Source organism: Eupeodes corollae, chromosome 3, assembly GCF_945859685.1.
Source record: "Eupeodes corollae chromosome 3, idEupCoro1.1, whole genome shotgun sequence".
Taxonomy (NCBI): domain Eukaryota; kingdom Metazoa; phylum Arthropoda; class Insecta; order Diptera; family Syrphidae; genus Eupeodes; species Eupeodes corollae.
In genome coordinates this window covers 104497711-104517467 of record NC_079149.1, presented here as the reverse complement: position 1 = coordinate 104517467, position 19757 = coordinate 104497711, and the positions used below count along the sequence as shown (strand labels likewise).

The 19757-nt window shown below is 30.3% G+C and overlaps 1 protein-coding gene across 4 annotated transcripts in view; it reads right to left on the bottom strand.

Moving 5' to 3' along the window:
- The window catches only part of LOC129949708 (ATP-binding cassette sub-family G member 1), a 73606-nt gene extending 55519 nt beyond the window's left edge, over window positions 1-18087 (bottom strand). Inside the window, exons 1-2 of one of the 4 annotated variants that reach the window (XM_056061332.1) lie at window positions 17935-18087; window positions 13085-13388 (exon numbers count right to left, since the gene is read on the bottom strand). The gene's annotated coding sequence lies outside the window, so the exon portion shown is untranslated. Of the gene's footprint in view, window positions 1-13084; window positions 13389-17840 lie in introns of all 4 variants that reach the window. The other 3 variants (XM_056061333.1, XM_056061331.1, XM_056061334.1) reach the window with 3 other exon arrangements.
- Window positions 18088-19757: the final 1670 nt, after the last annotated feature.

Sequence of the window (19757 nt, the reverse complement as noted above, 5' to 3'; positions counted from 1 at the left end):
ACATATCCACTTACGAGTATATTTTTGAAATGCGACGACTTTTGGGAAGAGTTAAGTGCCTTATATTATTAAATAAAAATTGCGAATTGGGAAAGGCATTTTGACATTTAATTCGCATTAGAATTCCGAAGATATCAATTGTTGTGCGACATTAAAAACAAAGTGGTTTCAAATTTTGATGGTATGAAACAGGAAAAAAGAGGTGGTATGGGATTTCACAGAATATTGTTGTCAACGTAAAAGATAATAAAAGAAATTCCAGGCAATTTGTATTTCTTGTGAGAATAGCTCTAAGAAAATTTTAAAGAAACGTAAAAGAACGTCAAACAAATATTTGCCCACTAGTTCTATTGGGTAAAAGTGGGTTTTGAACGGTTTAACATTGAGTTTCGACACGTGTCATTCGTGTCCTTTGTGAAGTTTTATTCAACAAAATAATTGTGATTTTTGGTGGGCAATCTGTAGAAGAAAAAATACCAATAGAACGCTTCGAACAGATTTAACTGCTTCCACATTTGACATATCAATTTTGTGATTTTTTACGTTTTTCCGATTCTTCTTCCAAATCCATGAAGAGAAATAACTGTCATTTTGTAAAGTTCAGAGGGCACACACCCATATTGATCATATTTAGCTAAATCTATTTACTGTGTGGGAGCTCGGGTGGAAAGTATATTCTCCGAATGATTGACACTTAAATTCAATTCGTCATTATTTTTCTACCTGCTAAATTTTTTAAAAGTGGGATCGCATGTTATTTTTTTGATACATAAAAGTGTCTCAACCAAATCAAAAGAAAAAAACAATGAATTTATCGTGTTTGTCAGAAAATATTTCTGTCAACTTCTAAACCACCCTCAATCATTTTGACATTCGACTAAACATTTTTACCTTGATGGAAATGAAAATAGCAACAAAAAAAAGACCCATTAGAGTGGGAAGTATTTTAGGAGAAAATAAGTTTACATTATGTGCGAAATTCTGTTAATGATTATTAATTTAAGGAAATATACAAAAAGATACGCGTCGAGTCGTTTGGTTATCCTCCTCCAAAGCATTCTTATTCCCCGGATGATGCTAATGCTGAACTAGTGAGAGTCAAAGTATAACAATGTCTATAATTTCAAATTAAAAACAAAATAATTTGTGTCTCAAAAAAAATTACGAAACCGTAAAGGTCACATTATTTATAGACTGGTATAAGAAAAGGAAAAGGTAAAAAGTCCACTTTGTTTGCAGAGGGTCGTTTCATTGTTTGTCTGTCAACTTTCCCTGATATTCATCCTGGAAACACAGTTCAACCTTGACCTATAATACTGCTGATGTAGTTGACGAAGGAGACAAGGGTGGTATTAACATATTTCTTGTGTTAATTTAAATAAAGGGCGTCATCATCAGCAACAGCGTTACGTTTGTTATTTAACAACAATAGTTGTTAAGGTCTTCACGCAAAAAATAAAAAAAAAACTCTACAAACGCAAGGACAATGAAGTTGGCAGGACAATAAAATAAAACAACTAAAAAAGCTGGCTTACTCAACGTGTAAGAAAATTGGTTTTTCTCTACTGTTGTATATAATTTTCTTTGTGTCCTTAAAGCTGTATGAGAGTATCTTTTGTTATTAAATAAAACATCCCCAAACAATTTTTGCGATTGTGTTTTTTGATAGAAACAATTTGTACTGACAAAAATTGTTATACCTAATTTCCATCAAGCAAATAAGGAAATTATAATAATCATGGAAAAAGATATGTGAACTTTTATCCGGAATTCGCACATTATAAGAACGTTAAAATGTTATCTTTGATATACATATATAAGAAAATCACATATTTATAACACCGATATGATGTGAAGATAAACAAGGGTGAAATCTTTTGTTTTTCCTGAGAAAAATGAAAAAAAGGAATGTGATTATTTTATTAACACATTTTTTATATCTTTGAATAAATGAGAATAAAACTGTTTTATTTATGAGATCAAAATGTTGATTTTTCTTCTATTCCTATTGTTCTTATTTTAGAGCCTTAAAGAACCTTCACTATTTTTTGTATCCCTTATAAAAAATAACCGTGTATGTGAGAAAACTAAAAAATAAGTTGTAATGCCTATAACCTCATTTCCTGTATGTACGTACTGATAACAAAAAATCTTCCTATCATTCGAAAAAATATCCTTGAGCGTTAAAAAATTAAATATTCTTGTATATTGTATTTCATGACAGTTCCTTTTAAATTAAAGATAAAATGTTCATAGAAAATTAAGAAAATAATAAAATTCCTCAGAGAAAGAAAACTTCTAATAAATCAGCATAATATATAATAATAAGGGTTGTGTTTTCCTAGGAATCATGTTCAAAAAATGTATAAATACTCAGTTTACAATACAAGGAACGAAAGGAAAATCCTTGAAAAATATTGTAATGTTAATCGAATTTCACAAGAAAAATAAAAACTGAATTTTTCAACAAAAAAAAAAAAAAATAGTTTTGGGGTGAAGGAGAAATGAGAGTGAACAGATTTTGTTTACAACCCCTTTTCAACTCCATCGATTCATTTGAATATTACAAGGAACTTGAAGAGTAACAAATCTCTGGTGGTTTATTTCTCAATGAATTAATAAATAGTTCAGTTAAAATAATGGAAGAAACTTTTGCATAGTTACCAGGTTTTCATAAGTGTACAAAAAGAAGTAGGAAACAATTTATTTTGTTTGATAAGCGAAAACAATTGTCTTCGTCTAAAGAGTCCGAAAGTAATGCCTCTTTTTTCAAGGAGGTAATGATGCAAAAATCATTTCATTTTTGGTCTCGAAAATCATTAGAAGTAGTAGATACTCTAATATATTTATGAAGCATGCTTGAACTTCAAAATTTTGTTTCCAATCCAATTGTCCAATTTTTTGTTTGCCTGGAGTAAATAAATGAAGTTAGTTTTTAAGCGATTTCCTCCATTTATTTCGTTTTTAGCAAACTGATCAAGCTCTGAGTTAGTGTCGACATCCAAATTTTCTGCTTCGATAGATCTGAGGTTACGAAAACATTATTTTTTTGCGACAATTTAGTGGTCTGCTTGGATCTAAAAAATTATGTCAATTGCAACAGTAATTACTCTTATCGTGAGTTCTTTAAATTCGGGAAAAAGTAAACCTAGTGAAAAGAAACTCAATCGAAATCAATTTAAGATCAGAGGACATTCAAATCTCTGTTTAATGTCGTAGGCCAGAAAGTCTTAAGATGTTTACTGACCAATTGAGTGACGTTGTCGTCCGCTTTATTTATTTATTTTATTTATTTATTATTTAGAAAAAATATACATTACATTATTTTTGTGAATTGATGTGGCTCAAAAATAATACTCTTTTCTTCAGAGTTGCAAAAGAATTAAGTGCAAAGAGATTTTCAGTTTTCCATAAATTTCTTGTAGATCCTCCCTCATTAACAAATAATTTATTGGTGAGATATCGTCTCTCACAACCAAGCGGATTCATTTTGATTGGATCTTTAATATTTACGGAACTGCCTCTAGATCTTCTGCACGACTAATTCATTGGTAAGATAAAGTCTCTTAATAGAAAATATATCCTTTTTTATTTGATGTTCAATATTCTAACCGGTTACAATTCTGAAAAGATGTTTTTTTTTTTAAACCTCGAAACTATTAAATACAGAGCCCAATTTTAAGTTAAAAATCAACATTTTGTACAAATAATTGAACAGATAACAAAAATATTAAAACACTGTGTATCCAATGTTTCTCAAAAAGCCCGCCACAGAAAAAAGTGTGAGTGAAAAAACTTTAATGGTTTTGTAATTCAGTCAATTCAGAAAGTGGTCGCACAAGCCCAATAAACTTAAGACGTTAACGAAACAAATATGGACTTTCTTGTCATATTGTCTAAAGATTATTTTATTACGATGTTTTTATTGTATTTTTATTTTTAAAGTGTTGAACAAAAATAATAGGCCATTGCACCGAATCAGGCACCAATAAATTTTTTGACTCAAGACCTTTTTACCTAAAGCCAAAAAATGTATATATCGTTTGTATACACTAAATCGTTTTTATTTTAATTATATATGAATTCACTTTTGCAGAGGGTTAAGTGTCTCACAGACTTTAATCAGTGAGAGGGACTATTGTTGATGCTTTAACTGCTAATGGTCGTATACCAAGACTCACGATACAGCACGAGCGAGTGTGGAGAAGATTAGATGGGAGATACAATTTGACAACAGTCGCCCAGGGGGAACATTTTTGGGGAGTTTACGTCATGGTGTGGGCAGGAATTTTCATGTAAGGATTAACTAGGCTGTGCATAGTGAAATGATCGGTGAACTACAATTATTATACATCACACATATTGGAAGATAATGTAGTTCCTTTCGAACCATTTATTGGTGAACATTTCTTGCAGATGGAAGACAATGTTGCCAGATGCATTACGGACTACTTGGATGAAGAAGAAAATGATGTGATGGCTTAATTCCAGACATAAATCCCATCGAACATAATATTTGGGATCTGCTGGAAAAAATGGTAAGAAAGCGCCCTGTTCTCCCCGAGACAATAATTGGGCTGATATCTAGTCTGATTGAGGATTGGGATAATTCGGACATGACGAAGCGAATTAAAGCTTTGGAAGATGTTAGGGGTGGCAATAGCCAATACTTAGTGAACAAAAACGTATTTATTTCATGTTTTATTTAAAACTTCTCCCTTTAATTTAATTTAAATGTTAATAAATAAACAATACAAAACAAGTCTTTTTAACATATTTGACATTATTGCAAAATTTCAAGGTGTGCCACTTTTTTTTGTAACTTAGTGTTCTTTCACATTATGAAATGAAAGATGAAAAAATAACCAATATTCAGATGACAGGTTGGCTTATTTATTTATGTTCTTAATAAATATTTAAAAAAGTCTTATTTACATTTTAGACAATTTTTAACTTATAGTTAATGACACTTATCCGTGTATCTCAGTAAATGGTGCTCAATCGTTTAATTATGATTTAAGAATAATTTTCGAATGGTTTTTTTATGTATTTGCTTTGCTTATAAAGGATGTCAAAATTTTGGAATAAATACAAAACATAACAACATTTGTATTCCAAAACTTATTGAATCATAAGTTTTCCATTGGTAAAATGGCCTACACTTTTTGATGTTTAATTTTCACGGTCTAGTAGTCAGTTTTGGGATCACTGCTCACTAGACCAAGGAATGTACGTTTTCAATAATAATACATTGATATACAACATAAATATACTTCAAGAAACTATTGTTGAAAAAGAAATCAATTAAAAATATAAAATAACTTTAATTATCAATCTTCTTTTGTAATGCAAAATATCATGTATTTTTATTAAATTTGCATTAAATATTTTCAATACTTCAATTTTCTGCGTACTATAGTTTGAATAAGGTAATGTTTTTTATAATTTTTAATTGATGTACATTGCTTATAACCATTTACTTTAAAATAAAAAAATCTAATTGTAAAATGTGGAATATTTTTTTGAAAAACCCTGAAACACTTTTAGCAATCATAAATTGTTGTCCTTCTCAATTTTCATCACCACTGAGTATAACAAATTAACAATATACTCGCAGATTCTTCAGATCTTAGGGTAGGTAAGGTACCTTTATCATTTGACTGACAAGTGGTACAATGAGAAATTTAATTAAGTGTGTCTTCTTTCACCTGAAGTCTCCCTCTTAGCAAGGACGACTGAGGCCAACGAACGGTATACTAAAGATTCATTTCAAGAGATCACCTTTCTTCCTGAAACCCTTTTCTTGTTGACAGTTTATGGATACAGTCTCTTTTACACTGAAGGACCATTCACCCTATAAATCTCTTTTAAAATACGAATTAAACTAGCCTAAATTAAAGAATAATGAATTTTTAATTAATTTAAAAAAAAACCTTTTCTTCATTATTAGAAAATTTACAACAATTAAAATTAAAACAAATATCCAAAATAAAACAAACAATAATTCCAATTACGTTTTATATTTATCATAGTTAAACACATAATAAAGATCCTTTACCTATTCTTTTAAATAAAATGAAACGTTTTTAGCAAAATGTCCTTACAAATACATACATACATAATTCATGCTTACATACAAAATTATTTGTATTCAAAAGCAAAAGGTTTCTGTTTTTTTTCATTTTATTTGGTGAATAAAAAATCAAGAGTTATTATGGAAAATGTCAACAAGAAGATGTTTTTAAGCAGAACACACCGTTTCAAATTATGAGAAAGAGGGAATCCCTCCCTACCCTTCGTATTTTAACCTATTTGATTATGCAAAAGTATTGCTTGAGAGTAATCCTCTCATCAGTGATGGCGATGAAGACGGTGAAGCGTGAGGGTGACGGTGATGACAACGAGGACGACGAAGACGATTTTCAAAAGCAATTCAGCGAAAAAAAGAGTAAAAATAAAAATTGTGTCTTCTTCCTAAATATATAAGAAGAATATACCTATCTTTGCTATTGGCACAGAAGTAAGAAGTGTAGGTGGAAGTACCTATAAGGAAATTATGAAACAAGACGGAGTATTAAATAAGGATTTAAGATTCATGACAGCCTATTTCCATGACAAGTACCCAGATTGCTTTTCATAGAATTTGCTTTTTTATTTTGAATAATTTCTTTTTGTGAAGAGAAATGGGAGAATAAAAAAGAAAACACATTTTCTTACAAAAATCAGATTTCCTTTTAATTTATTTAATTAACATCCCTCTTACGAAGGATATCTGATAGGGGTTGGTTTCTAAACAGTAAAAGCCACTTAAACTTAGACCATTCAAGAAAATAGGTTGTTTTCAAGAAGTTAAACTCATAACATGAATTTAATTCAACTATGAACAACTAAGCAATCCAATTTTTTTTGAAAACAAAAACAAATGGATTCGATCCATTTTCGAAAATTTTAAAACTCATTAACACTTCTTAGAAAGCTCTTGTAATCGGTCCGATTTGTCAAATTAAAAATGTTGACATTTCTAGACGTTTCAATGCTTTTAGATTCAAAATCAGAGATATGTCAGTACGTACGTGTGTACGTACATTTGAATGTTCGTACGACTGAAATAAATATTAAAATCTACAAAAAATAATAAACTTATATTCGTTTCTCGATAACTCGTAATGAAGGTATTGACTTTAAAATGATTTCATGCAGTGCTAAATTGTGTTTTTAACGTAAGATGTTGTATTGCCTTCAAATTATTTATAAAAATAAATTAGGTGGCACAACAGAACAGGGCCTAGTGACTTACAACTTTCAACCATTAATGTCTGCGAGTAATGTTGTCAGAGATGGACCTACAGTTTTTATGCTGAATCCGAACGGCTAATTTGAGAAAGTACTTTTCATAAGAGAATTACTCTTGGAGGATTTGTCAATTCCTCGCAAACTCGGAATGCGTATAACCATAACCTCTTATGGAATGATAATATATTTTATATTGTAAAATATGCTGCAAGGTGCTTAGGATTTCTCCGATCGGCGGTGCAAGAAATTTGTCACCCTTTCTGATCTGGCTGTAATTTACAAAGCCTTCATTTGTCTAAATCTTGAATTTAACTCACATTATTGGACAATTCTTTTGGATAAGATAGTAAAAAGAGCTTTCAAAATGATAGGCTATGAAACTATAACAGAATGCTTCTTGCCATTCGTTGTTTTACCGATGTGTTTCAAACAATGTTCTGTCAAACTAGCCAGTTGCATTCCCCCATCAAACAATTCTGCCGTCATTCTTGCACTTCCAGGAATGCTCATCATTTTACCCTTGTTAAGTACAGATATTCTTTTTTAACCGCACATCACGAATGTGGAATGCTTTACCCAACTCTGTTTTTCCCTCTTATTTTCATATTCGAAACTTTAAGATCAATATGCACCGGTATCCTTTAATCCTTTCCTATTTTCCTAAGGCTCACACTGTGTTTAAAATTTAAACATATCAATTGTATTATTAACCCCTTAAGTGCATGTTAATTATTATAAAAAGAAAAACAAAACATTGTCTTAAAGTACCAATGTTTTTTTTCAAATTAATTCAAATCTTATATCATTTTCTAAGAACTGAGAAAATAATTTAAGGACAATTTGAGTTTAGATCAGTTAACAAGGAAACTTTGAAGATAAGCTGGTAAAAAACATTTCAAGCAAACGAACGTGACCTATGAACACATACTGGTGTTCGACTGTATGCATTATACTATACACTTCATCATCAAAAGACCAACTTCTTCGTGTTTCTTATTGAAATAATTATGTCCTGATTTGGGAAAGACTTAATGTTTACACAAACAGAAAAAGGAGACAAAACTAAGCAACATACTAAGAAAGAAGTGTCCTCATGGTATCATTTGAAAAAGAAAAAAATATTAGATAGAACACGTGTAGACAGTCTTAGTTTTTTTAAAAATCAAAAGAAAAAGAAAAACTAAATAATCTCAACCCTCGATAAACTTAGACACATTTTTGAAACAAAAGAACAAAAATCAGACGTAAAATGGCATCAGACAACTTTGTTTATATTATTTCCTTAAAAAAAAAAAACATAAAGAACACAAAAGAAAACAAAAACTAAAAAAATTAAAACAAATTAGAAACAAAATAAAACAAAACTCGCCCCTCATAAACTTTGTATGAGCAATAATCATAATAATAATAATATTAATAATTTGTGTCATGGACGCAAATAAATGCATTTTAATGAAGAAAATATTTATATGTACGTATTTTGTGTATCTTATTTCATGGATAATAATTTACTGCATTTACTTTTGTATGTATTTTTCGCATTTGTTTGGTTTCAATTCGAGGCAAAGTAAATTTTATTTTTCGAAAGAAATTACGTAATTTTTGAAAAATAAAACTACATAAATAAATTTTACTTATTAAAGCACAAGTAGGTACATAATCGTGTTTCCATTTCCAGCGAAACTTCAATGTTTTTTAGGTTAAGAACAATATTTTAGCTATTTTATATTTTGTGTAATGTTTACAGTGTTATTCTACAAAAACCATATATTTTACAGGAAAACGTTGTTGGATAGCTTATTACTATAGATTAAAACAAAAAAGGGAACACAAAATAATATTATTAATTATATGTGTTGAAGTTAGAAAGTATTTTTATAAAAAACAACAATTTAAAAAAATTCCATAGGTCGGACAGGATCAAAATTAATTAATCAACTTTACGTTCTTTTTTAAAATTATATCTTTTCAGTCCCTCGATATTAGAGTCAAGTTCAAAGTTAATGATAGATGGATGTGTATATAATGTCCATTTATTAGACACCCTTAACAATCTAAGTTGTTATACAGGCATAATTATTTATTTATGAAAGAATAACCTTACCTATCTAATGATGGATAGATAAGTCAATAAAGTGACGACAAGATAATTCTAATATGCTCAGTCTAAACATACACCATATCACGCTTAGGAGAAAGGAAGTTTCAATGAAAAAAATGTGGTGAAATATTGATAATACGGAATTTAATTCTAAAGAACTAATATTTGATACTTGTCGAAGAAGTCAAAAAATAACATAATAACAGTTCTCGGGAATATTTTTTTTTTTTATTCAATGAATTGTTTTTCCCCACAAAAAAATGTGTTTCCGAAAGATGAAAGCTCAACATTTGTTACGGGACCACAATTCAAGGAGTAAAATAATCAGAAAACAATGGCTCAATATTTTAACCGATTTAGTAAAAATCCATTTTTAGCAACTTACTTTTAACATTTTGCTGAGTCCATAAGGAATCTTAAGCCAAGAAAATTTTTTCGAAAGACAAATATTTCGAAATATTTGAGGACTAGGCTTTGTACAGAAAAGTTCAATAATTTAAGTCACAAACAAGTCTCTTCGAAAACCTGGACGAGGGAATTATTTACAATTTACTAGAATTTAGCAGTTTGCTTCTTTGTTGAAAATCTAAACACTAAAGGCGGATTTAAAAAATCAGCAACTTAAGATTTCACCGGAATTAGAAGAACGTAACACATAATTTTTGCTTGTAGAAAAATATGGTTTAGGCTGATGTTTGTAAGTTGTAAGAGAAGTTAAAGGAATGGTCCAGTCTACAGATCCTAATTCCAATTAGCAGGTTTAAGTTTGCTTCCTTTAGACATGTTTGTATGACCCGTTTTTAATAAAAGAAAATAAGGAATTTAATTCACGAATTAGCAATTTATTTGTAGGCAAAATGAAAAAAAAGGTTTAAAGTCGTGGAGTTGCTAGTAAATTGCTTAATATAGAGTGATTTCAGAGTTACTATCTTTTGGAAACAATGGTTTGAACAGCTGACGCACGTTTCGTGTTTTGTTTCACTGTCGAATATCTTCAGTTTGGTTTATAATTTAACCATAAATCGACTTACAAGCGAACAACGCTTCCAAATTATTGAATTGTATCCATTCCATTTTATGGTCAGTTTAATCGAACCTATTCGGGCTATTGTGACTAAATTTTGCAAATTTTACATTGTTTTACATTAAACCGCCAACACTTTTACGTAGAGTGCGAACTGAAGAAAATATCGCAGCTGTATCGGCCAGTGTTAATGATGAGCATCAATTATCGATTCTTTGCCGTTCGCAGCAATTGGGCCTATGTTATTCAACAACGTGAAAATGTTTTTGGAAGGAGTGAGGTGTGATGCCTTTCAAATTACAGCTGGTGCCAGAATTCAAGTCGAACGACCTCCTGCAACGTAAAATTTTTGGTGAATGGGCTCTTGGAAAGTTGGCCGAAGATCCACTTTTTTACCGAAAAATTGTGTTCAGCGACGAATCTCATTTTAGGCTCAAAGCGTAAATAAGCAGAATTGTGAATTTTGGAGTAAATATCAGCCAGTAGCGTTGCAAGAGCTACCAATGCATCCAGAAAAACTCACAGTTTGGTATGGTTTATGGGCTGATGGCATCATTGGACCGTACTTATCCAAAGTAACGTTACTGTGAATGTCAAGCGCTACAATGAGATGATATCCATATTTTTTGTGCTCAAAACGCAAGAGCTTGACACAGCACGCGAAACAATGGACTTATTGAGAGGCGAGCATTTATTTAATGGTTGGGACAGGTCAATTGGCCGCCTAGATCGTACCATTTAACGCTTTTATAAGACTATTTTTTGTGGAGCTTTGTTAAAGCTCATGTCTATACAGACAAGCCAGCTTCAATTGACGTATTGAAAGACAACATTGAAGTATTTATTCTTGAGAAACCGGCCGAAATGTTGAAGAGAGTATGCCAAAGTTTGACTAAGCGGATGGACCATTTGAGGCGCAGTCAAGGTCTACACTTGCTTGAAATAATCTTCAAATATTAAAGTATATTGACCGCACTATTCAAATAAAGATTTTATGCATTTTTCTGAATTGTATTTTTTTTTTTTAAAGCTTTCCTATAGCTTTTAAAAAATCGACATTTATCTAGAAAATTGCTTCTTGGTAGAATGTTTAGCCATATCAATAGTTGTTGAAATTTAGCGTCAATTTTTTAAAATAATATCATGAATTGGGCTTAGCTTAAACAAAAGAGACTGATATTTGCGTAGCTGTCACTTTTGAACCTGTCATCTTTTCACAAATGATATTACACTTTACTTTGATTAGGTATTAAGGATTCTGAACTTTAGTTAAAAAATAACTCAAGCCGTTGTATTACCATCAATTTCATATCTTTACTGGGGCCTTGATTGCATCTAAGAACCATCGTTATTGTTGAGGCTTATTTTCACCATCTGCGGCAATTGGGACTCCAAGAATTTCGAAAACCTTTTTAAAAAGACTCTACAACCACAATGTGTTACCGGTTGGTTCTATTGCTCTGACTGTGTGATTAGATCTTTATTTTCCGAAAATGAGGCGTTCGTTCAGAAAAAGGGCCAAGTGTCTTAAAAATATCAACCATTCCTGTTTGCGAGTAATATTGTCAGGGATGGAGGAGACCTACAGGATAACACTTGGATGATATGTCAAGTTCACCGTAAGAAACAGTAACTGTGAAAAAAGCCACTAATACTACTGGACTATGATATTTTACTAACGGTTTTTGAAGATATTGATGCGCACGATACGTATATTTTTCATACTGCACTGCGTGCCTTGTAAGCAATAAAACAATTGCAAGTTTTCTCTTGTTGGAATGGACACAAATTTAAGAATATTTAAAGCATAAGTGGTCCATTTTTACCGCCTCTCTCCTAAATAATACTCAACAAATTATCGTTTATGTGCTTACAAAACTGAATTTTTCGAAAAACCATTAAAAAGAATGTCAAACAATTATCCTGGATTGATCAATAAATAAGGCAATTTAAATTTTAAACATTATTTAATAAGAAATTCCAAAAATATGCTCAACAAGCACTTATAACTTTTTTTAATTTTTTTAACTCAATTAATTCCACATTGATATAGGTTAGGGTCCAAAAAGTTAAATTAAAAATTAAGACAATAAGTTGGCTTTTGCTTAAAAAAACTTTTCCTCAGATATATATGTTAAGTGGTGTTATCTCCCTAAAGGCATTTTCTTTCTATTAACAAAACCGGACATGCCAACAGCTCATCTATCCTCATTTCCTCGCCTTCATACACATAAACAAACTTACAGATAAACTCTCATACCTTTTTCTTATGTTTTATAATTAAATTTAAAGGACAAAAAGACAAACAAACACATAGATACTTATCATCTAGGATTAAAATAGTATAAGATAGGTAAGATATGGAGATACAGCCTCAAGCTGTTTTTTCTTTTTCTTGTTTAAAAACAGACATTTCTGATGGGGGATCAATTTGAGATGGACACAAACAGAACAACGAGAAAAACGTGCCGATAGAAAATACCCACATAACATAGCAACATTACATTTAAGAAAAAAAGAAAGATACAAATCCTTATAGGTACAATAAATCCTTCACAAAGGATCAAATGGTATGTTCAAGTTGAAGTAGATAGAAAATAAAACGTAACGATAAATTTATATTAGTAAACTTTTGATTGATAGATATTGAGTTTTTGTTTACTTACCAAGGACGAAAGTAAACTGCTGACACGTGCTTTACTTTTCTGAGACGATAAATATCCTTTTGTTTGTTTTCTACGATGTATCCAATCACAATTGAACACAATTTAAGAATTCCATTCAGGGATGTGAAGTGTTATAGTTTTTTTGTTTTCAATCAGCATCACTTAACAATCAGGACACACTTTTCCAGCTTCCTTTTTATATTTCACTTTTATTTTATTTACCTTTTTAATTTTTGGTTTTCATTTTGAACAAAATATTAGAAAAAGCGCACCCTTTTAAAGTTTTTGGGAGAAAATTCTAAATCTAGAAGCATTGAATGAAAAAAGGATGCTTTAGCTCTATTGTTTTCGCACCTCAGATGCAAGACGACTCCATTTCGGTACTGGTGTACTCGAAATCGGGACGTTGTTGCCGTAGTAGGTTTGGTCATGGATATTTCTCTAAGGATATTCAATATCTCTCTCTCTCTCTGCACTAACTCAGTGATGGCCTAGTTTACACCACCAGAAAAAAGTCAACAGCCTCTCTCTGGCGCTATATTCGGAAAGGTAAAATTCATGAATGAAAATGAACATTTTCATTGCGAGTGTGCAGGAGCAAAATAATATTCTCAAGGATCTTTTAGATATTGAGGTATGCTTGTGAAAATGAAAACTGGGTTTTTAGTGAAAAACTTTTTGTTTTTTTATTTTTTTTTCATTAGTGTGTGCTGGCTCTCTATATTTTTCTCTTATTCTCTTTGACCTCAAAATGCAATAAAATGAAAAAACTTTAAAAAATGTAGGTATCTACATGTACAACACAGTTTGTATAAAGGATGTTGTTTTTTTTTATATCGAGCATCTATGGGTACCTATTGTAATGTGTAGGGAAAAAAGTTTATACTTGTTTAAAGGGCGGTGTATAGTTGTATTGTAGTTTGGAGATTTTCAAATAGGTACAACAACAACAAAACGAAATAAGAAGAAAAATCAATGAAATTATGTACGGTTTGTTAAATTTTGTTGATTAATTTTGTTTGCGTTGCAGAAATAAAGTAAGTTTCTCTGGAGAAAACTAATCAAAAGTTAACGAGGTTTTAAAATGTGCAGAAACAATGAAAATCTTATTTTGACAACTTTTAAAATTAAAATTAATTAAGAGCGAAAAATTGGAAAACAACATGATTATGATTTCCTTAAAACTTTGTATTGTTTGTAAATCAATCGAAGATTAAGTTTAATACATGTTACACGTATCGTTAATGTACACTCTCTAATTATATTTTTCAAAATTGGAACTGCAAAATTTAATTGTGAGGTGCCAATCTTATAATTTTTAATTTAATTTTTTAATTTTTAAATTTGAACGGTTTTCCAAAAACACGAATCAAAGGTCATTGCTTGATTTTAATGTGTATAGAAAATTTCTTTTATCGAAGAGTTAATGCGTGAGTACCATTTTTGGACAACCTTTAGTAACCAACAAGATAGATATTGGTGGCAAGTACTATAGGAATTGCCGAATTGGACTTTTAAATCGAGATTTAAAGAGGTTTCGTATCATATTTAAGAATTGAAGCCAGATACTTAAGTTTGCTTATTGAGCTTTTGAAATTTTTGCTTGGAAGTACGAATTTTGGTTTAAAATGTATCTAATTACTCACTTAAAACACTGCGCTAACAACGGACCAGGGATAGCCATTAGAGTAATAATCTCTCACATACAAAATGGCATTAAAGTGTCTTGAAAATAAAACCTGCATGAATTGTATTGCTATCGTTCTTACTTCATCATCCTGCAGGAAATTGATATTTTAAAGAATTTTGTATGAATTATTCTAGATGATTTTTCAATAATAGATTTGATTTTAAATAAACGCTATTTTGAATCTATATATACGAGCGTCAATAGTTCATTGAAATTGTTATGATTCACTATACAATTGGTAAACAAAATGTTCGGGCACAGTTAGAAGATTCTTTAAAAAAGTTTTTTCTTCACAATTCATAAATATTCCTTGAATTATATCAAATCAAATTTAGTTAAATATCAAAAATAGAATCTGTAATTTTCTTCTAACAATTAAGTGGGAGTATTTCCCATGCAAAAAAAATGTTGACATTTCTCTAGTCTTTAAGGTCCTTATAATCTTAATAAAAGGTTTTAAGAAAGATGTATGAATGTTTGAGGGAATTTTTTTTAAACAGAAATTAAAAAATAAAAAAACATTTTACCCGAGAATAGCTCTCAAACCCATGACGTTAGCAAATCTAATTAAATTGTATATGAGGCATTGAGATACTAAATTGGTTAAGAGGAACCCGACCATCTCAAATAAATATTTTCTCGCAACCAGTGGAAAAAGTGGAGAGCTTTCAATACTTTGGAAGTACCGTTTAAATCGAAAGTGGAACCAAACAAGACGTCATCTGCCCATCGACAAAGCAAAAGCGGCATTCGGTATGCTGTCAAAAATGTGGAGGAATAACTTTATCAGATTAAGAACAAAGCTATTACTGTTTCGCACAAATGTCGAATCTGTGCTTCTTTATGGGTGCAGCACTTTGAAGGTTACTTCAGCCATAACAAGAAAGCTGCAAACCTTCGTAAACAGAAGTCTTCGTAGCATCTTAAGGATTTTCTGGCCAAACCGTATATCAAAGAGGTTATTTATAGAAGGACAGGTCAGGACAAAATCTATAATACGAAGACGTAAGTAGCAATGGTGGACATACGGATTAAAAAGGTAACAACTGCATTGCAGGCCAAGCAATTTAGTGGAATCCGCTCACACAAGAAGGAAGATGAGCTAGACGACCGAGAAGCACATGGCGCAGGACAGTCGAGGCGGAATTAGAGTCACTAGGCCAGAGTTGGAGGGAGCTGAAACACATCTCCGGAAACCGTACGCCATGGCGCGTAGGCGTAGTTGAGGCCCTATGCCCCTAAGGGGTTCCCAACGGACTTAACAGGTCTGAGGACCCAAGTAAGTAAGTAAAAAAACTTAAAAAAAGTAAGTATAAAAGAAGATATTGGGTTCAAAATATTTTTGTCTGTCAAATAAAAACGTTTTTGACATATGATAACATTTTAAGAAATAACAAAGTAATTGTTACAAAAAAAAAACTAACACTAAAAGTTGGCAAAATTTTTGACTCAAATAACTTAGCAAAAATTTAAGATAGGGGGCCTTCAAATTAATTGTGTCTTGTACAAAACATTGTTTTTACCATTTAGTCAAATTTGTAGAAAAATCCAATATGTAGTTATTTTTTTACAAAAATACAAATAAACTGGTATTCGATTTGAATATCTCGAGAATAAATGAAGGTATAGAACGATAACATTTCTAAAAATGCAACTAACGATGGTAACCATTTGTTTTTCAACTAAAAACTCGGAAAAAATTAGATATTAAAATCAAATGTGTTTTATTGTATATTAAATACTGTTCTTAACTTTTAGCTATTATTTTTTTTAGAAAAATCAATAAGCAACTTTGCAAAAAACCAAAACCTACAAAAACAAAGAAATGTCTTTCGGCTCAAGTATCATGAGAATAAATAAAGATATTGACTTCAAACTGTTTTATCTTACACAAAACTCTACTAATATTTGGTAAAACTTTTAGAATTATCTAGATGGTAAGTTATCAGGGTGGTTCACTTTTTTATTAAAAAATTGCCAAAAAATTATAAAAACCCCATTAAGAAGTTTCTATTGCCTTAAAAAATGCAACAAAAAATTGCTCAAAATGTTTGCAACTAGTTGTAAGAAAACGCATCTATTTTAAATGCTTCAATATCCAAATTATTCATTGATTCAATTATTCTACTTGTTTTTATGTAGACTTCTTTGTTTTTAAATGATTCTATTTGAAAATGTCCTTTCTTTTTAATAAAAATTAAGAAGTCTCAAAACCTTAATTTTATTAAAGAAATTTGTATGTTTTGTCCGAAAAATGCATAGTTCACTGATACAACACATAATACACATCATTCTGCATCAGCTTAAGTCAAAAACATAATTTTTCTTGTCATATAAATATGAATGTTTATATAGATATGCTTATGAGTAACGTTACCTATGTACCTATAATACCAAGATATCCAACCACTTTTTTGTTTTGAATTTCCATCTAACTGGACATTTCTATCTTTGCAACGCAATCGAACAGCCCGTTTATCTACTCAAAGGTAGTATTTTCTGCAACTGCTTAGATGCTGTTGTAGAACAACTTTTTTAATAACAAGAACAACAAACATCCAGACGTACAAAGTATCTATAGCTAGAGGTAAGTTGAAGGTAGATATCAATAACAACATCGGGAGGTAAAAAATTGAGCTCTTTCTACGATTGTTATTATTCGAAGGAGAAAAACAAAAAAATTCAATGCGAATGCGCATAATACAGCATCCGTATCTATCTTGAAAAATCCGGACAAATTAAAAAGAAAATATACAAATATTTTAATGAAATATATAAAACTGCTCAGATACTGTCAGTACAAAAATTATATAAAATTATATTCAGAAAAATATAAACAAATTTCATTGCACAAAAACCACTACACACGAGATAAGGAAGAATAAAATTCATAATCTACTCTGCAAGAACAATCATTGAGATGGGAGAAAAAATGTATCTAACAGAGAGAACGGTATAAAAAAAAATATCCAATATTTATTATGGCTCTATGTATCTTTTGCAGAGGAAAAGAAAAAAGATATTGGTTCTTTTCTGAGTAAAAAAAAAAATAAAATAAAAACTAACTCGGCGAACATAAAGTATCTATTATTTCTATTTCAAACCTATGATAACTTTATGAACACCACGACACACATTTTAACAATTTATAAACATTTACCGAGAAAAAATCAAGATACACGACGTAAATTCAGTAAAAATTACTGAAAAATGTTATTTTAAATTTTGTATATTTCTGTAGAAATATGCACACGCTAAACCGTCGCGTCGTCGCTCGTCGCGTCAACCGTCAATGGAGAAGTAAACTGAGAGACTGTTCGTCGCTTTTGTGTTTCGAAATAAATTTGAGTCTTTTGTTTGGATGAATTCGATTGGTTTTTTGCGTTAATTTTCTTTTTCTTTCCCTAACTATATTTTATTTCAATGTATTTCAGGCTTATCTTTAAAAATGTTTTAAACTAAGTTATAAATAAGCCTTTGAATAAATATTTAATAGCTCCTTAAGGTAATAACACAAAACTTATCACCTTACATTTGCGATTGATAAAGGTATCTTCTTTTTACATCTGTTCAATTTCCAATATACATAGGCTGCTTCTAGGTATCATCATCATCGGTGTTTTTAACAGAGCAGCAGCTGTTTCCCCTTTCCCATCTTTGTTTAATGTGTCGTCAATTTCCCATAGATACATTTTAATTCATTTTGAATGAATTTTATATAAAGTTGTTGCTAAACATTCCAATTGAATGAATATGTTTTTGTTTACTAGCAGACACGAGCCACAACAACAATTTAATTTAATTTGTTTTTGTTTTGAATTTTCAAATTGGAATGAATTTTTTCCAGTAATCATTGAATAAAAATACAAGATGAATTTGTTTGATAGTTTGTTTATTATGTAGAATTGATTGTGAATTTGATTTTGATGATTGGATGAGGAAGGCAAATATTTTGTTAAGAAAGATACTATAAGAGAGTTGAGAATTAATAAAAAGATGTAGCTAGGTATTTTTTGTATATTGGACCGATGGATGCATTGGTAAGCAACTTGGATGAATTTATCTTGTGGACTTTGAACTCAGTTAATGACACATTCACATTACTTGGGACTGGAGACTGGGAAGGGATAGCTTAGGTAGGTATGTAATTTTTCTATTTGATCTCATGATATTAATTTCTTTGTTGATATTGAATGGAAATGTTCGGAAATCACATCATAGGTAAGAGGTATGTAGTTAGTTTTAACGTTTACAAAATTGTTTGAATCATTATTAAGTGACAAAATATTTAAATTTTGAATCACCTATGGATGTATTGTTTGAATAAGTTGCATTTTCTTTTTAATGACATCTTGAGATTGCGATACGTAAATAGATTTTTGAATGTTAGGTTTATTGCACTATTTGTTAGTTTGTTTAATGGCTCTTTTACCCGATAGACAATATTTTTATTGTCAATAAGATTTAAATTAACTTCTCGTGGAAGTAATTTTCAAATTGAAAATATAAACATTTCTCTATTTTTCTGAAGGTCTATAAAATCTAAATAAAATATTTTTAGAGAGATGTTCGTGTGCGCGTACATATGTTATGTAGAACAAAACACGATTTTAATTCTTAAACAATTTTGACATCTGGTCAAATTTTGAGAATAATTTAATTGAAAAATGCTTGTACCAACAATAAAAACCTAAAAGTAACATTATTAAAAGTTGGTAAAAATTGATTTTTGACTCAACTATCTTTTCAAAAATTGAAGATTTCGGCTAAATTTTGTTGCTGAGGAAAAAATGGTATTAGAAAAGTCTAATCGGTATCTTGTTTACATAAAATACTAAAATTGAAATTTGTTTTTAAACAAAAACAGACTTATTTTCATTATATCTAAAATATTGCTAACTATGCAATTGACAATTTTCTTCCAAGATATGAACACTTAAAAAACAACAAAGAAAAAACTGATAAGAAATATTTTTCGACTCA